This window comes from Anarhichas minor, unplaced genomic scaffold (assembly GCF_050575085.1).
Source record: "Anarhichas minor isolate MPS153535 unplaced genomic scaffold, ASM5057508v1 ptg000224l, whole genome shotgun sequence".
Taxonomy (NCBI): domain Eukaryota; kingdom Metazoa; phylum Chordata; class Actinopteri; order Perciformes; family Anarhichadidae; genus Anarhichas; species Anarhichas minor.
In genome coordinates, this window is record NW_027466670.1 from 22,501 (window position 1) to 26,234 (window position 3,734).

Consider the following 3,734-nt stretch of genomic DNA (forward strand, 5'->3'; position numbering starts at 1 on the left):
CTATCCCCTACTACGGCTGTAGCATAGGGGAACCGCCAGAAGCGCTGGACCCTTCAGCGCTTCGCTCAATATCCCCTACTACGGCTGTAGCATAGGGGAACCGCCAGAAGCGCTGGACCCTTCAGCGCTTCGCTCATATCCCCTACTACGGCTGTAGCATAGGGGGACCGCCAGAAGCGCTGGACCCTTCAGCGCTTCGCTCATATCCCCTACTACGGCTGTAGCATAGGGGAACCGCCAGAAGCGCTGGACCCTTCAGCGCTTCGCTCATATCCCCTACTACGGCTGTAGCATAGGGGGACCGCCAGAAGCGCTGGACCCTTCAGCGCTTCGCTCATATCCCCTACTACGGCTGTAGCATAGGGGGACCGCCAGAAGCGCTGGACCCTTCAGCGCTTCGCTCCTATCCCCTACTACGGCTGTAGCATAGGGGAACCGCCAGAAGCGCTGGACCCTTCAGCGCTTCGCTCCTATCCCCTACTACGGCTGTAGCATAGGGGGACCGCCAGAAGCGCTGGACCCTTCAGCGCTTCGCTCATATCCCCTACTACGGCTGTAGCATAGGGGGACCGCCAGAAGCGCTGGACCCTTCAGCGCTTCGCTCATATCCCCTACTACGGCTGTAGCATAGGGGGACCGCCAGAAGCGCTGGACCCTTCAGCGCTTCGCTCATATCCCCTACTACGGCTGTAGCATAGGGGGGACCGCCAGAAGCGCTGGACCCTTCAGCGCTTCGCTCATATCCCCTACTACGGCTGTAGCATAGGGGGACCGCCAGAAGCGCTGGACCCTTCAGCGCTTCGCTCCTATCCCCTACTACGGCTGTAGCATAGGGGGACCGCCAGAAGCGCTGGACCCTTCAGCGCTTCGCTCATATCCCCTACTACGGCTGTAGCATAGGGGAACCGCCAGAAGCGCTGGACCCTTCAGCGCTTCGCTCATATCCCCTACTACGGCTGTAGCATAGGGGGACCGCCAGAAGCGCTGGACCCTTCAGCGCTTCGCTCATATCCCCTACTACGGCTGTAGCATAGGGGGACCGCCAGAAGCGCTGGACCCTTCAGCGCTTCGCTCATATCCCCTACTACGGCTGTAGCATAGGGGAACCGCCAGAAGCGCTGGACCCTTCAGCGCTTCGTCCCTACTACGGCTGTAACATAGGGGAACCGCCAGAAGCGCTGGACCCTTCAGCGCTTCGCTCATATCCCCTACTACGGCTGTAGCATAGGGGGGACCGCCAGAAGCGCTGGACCCTTCAGCGCTTCGCTCATATCCCCTACTACGGCTGTAGCATAGGGGAACCGCCAGAAGCGCTGGACCCTTCAGCGCTTCGTCCCTACTACGGCTGTAACATAGGGGAACCGCCAGAAGCGCTGGACCCTTCAGCGCTTCGCTCATATCCCCTACTACGGCTGTAGCATAGGGGAACCGCCAGAAGCGCTGGACCCTTCAGCGCTTCGTCCCTACTACGGCTGTAACATAGGGGAACCGCCAGAAGCGCTGGACCCTTCAGCGCTTCGCTCATATCCCCTACTACGGCTGTAGCATAGGGGAACCGCCAGAAGCGCTGGACCCTTCAGCGCTTCGCTCCTATCCCCTAGTATACACTGGGTAGTCTGTTCCTATCATTGTGTGCAAGGTGGCTTGGTTACCCCCTACCAAAATGGGTCACAGCCGTAATAGGCGAAGTACAGAAGCGCTGGAACCTTCAGCGCTTCGCCCCTATCACGGCTTTAAAACCCGAGCGAAAAACTCTATGTCCTTAAACGAAATACCCGTTTTGCGCGGTCCATATCTCCGCGAAAACACAACGCACAGCCGGGACACTCATATCTAATTGTAGTCCAAGTCCCCCTCTACAAACACATCAGAGTGGATCCTGGATGCGACCTCCACAGCCGAGGCACGAGTCGGTCAAAGTAGGTCGCAGGGACCATATTACGCGCGCCATATCTACCCGGAAATAGAACGCACAGCGGGGATACTCATGCCCAGTTGTCGAGCTGGAAGTCCTCTAACCACCCATATAAGATGAATAATAAACGGATACACACAGCCGATGCAGCGCGTGTTTGAAAACCGCCGATCGATCTTCATACTCTGACAAAATCACAGCGAAAAATCCTTAAACCAAATACCCGTTTTGCGCGGTCCATATCTCCGCGAAAACACAACGCACAGCCGGGAACCTCATATCTAATTGTAGTCCAAGTCCACTTCTACAAACCTATCCGAGTGGATCCTGGATGCGAGGTCCACAGCCGAGGCACCACGCGGTCAAAGTAGGTCGCAGGGGCCCTATTACGCGCGCCATATCTACCCGGAAATGGAACGCACAGCGGGGATTCTTATTTTGAATACACGGTCGCGACGTCCTCTAACTACCCATATAAGCAGAATAATAAACGGGTATCCACAGCCGAGGCAGCACGTATTTGAAAACCGCCGACCGATCTTCATACTCTGACAAAATCACAGCGATAGCGCCAATACTCTGTTTCCTTAAACCAAATCGCCGTCTTGCGCGGTCCATATCCCCGCGAATACACAACGCACAGCCGGGACACCTATGCCGACCTGTAGCCACCGTCAACCTCTAAAGACATGTGGAGGGTGATCCACAATCGGACACTCACAGCCGAGGCACGACGCGGTCAAAGTAGGTCGCAGGGACCATATTACGCGCGCCATATCTACCCGGAAATAGAACGCACAGCGGGGATACTCATGCCCAGTTGTCGAGCTGGAAGTCCTCTAACCACCCATATAAGATGAATAATAAACGGATACACACAGCCGATGCAGCGCGTGTTTGAAAACCGCCGATCGATCTTCATACTCTGACAAAATCACAGCGAAAAATCCTTAAACCAAATACCCGTTTTGCGCGGTCCATATCTCCGCGAAAACACAACGCACAGCCGGGAACCTCATATCTAATTGTAGTCCAAGTCCACTTCTACAAACCTCACCGAGTGGATCCTGGATGCGAGGTCCACAGCCGAGGCACCACGCGGTCAAAGTAGGTCGCAGGGGCCCTATTACGCGCGCCATATCTACCCGGAAATGGAACGCACAGCGGGGATTCTTATTTTGAATACACGGTCGCGACGTCCTCTAACTACCCATATAAGCAGAATAATAAACGGGTATCCACAGCCGAGGCAGCACGTATTTGAAAACCGCCGACCGATCTTCATACTCTGACAAAATCACAGCGATAGCGCCAATACTCTGTTTCCTTAAACCAAATCGCCGTCTTGCGCGGTCCATATCCCCGCGAATACACAACGCACAGCCGGGACACCTATGCCGACCTGTAGCCACCGTCAACCTCTAAAGACATGTGGAGGGTGATCCACAATCGGACACTCACAGCCGAGGCACGACGCGGTCAAAGTAGGTCGCAGGGACCATATTACGCGCGCCATATCTACCCGGAAATAGAACGCACAGCGGGGATACTCATGCCCAGTTGTCAAGCTGGAAGTCCTCTAACCACCCATATAAGATGAATAATAAACGGATACACACAGCCGATGCAGCGCGTGTTTGAAAACCGCCGATCGATCTTCATACTCTGACAAAATCACAGCGAAAAATCCTTAAACCAAATACCCGTTTTGCGCGGTCCATATCTCCGCGAAAACACAACGCACAGCCGGGAACCTCATATCTAATTGTAGTCCAAGTCCACTTCTACAAACCTATCCGAGTGGATCCTGGATGCGAGG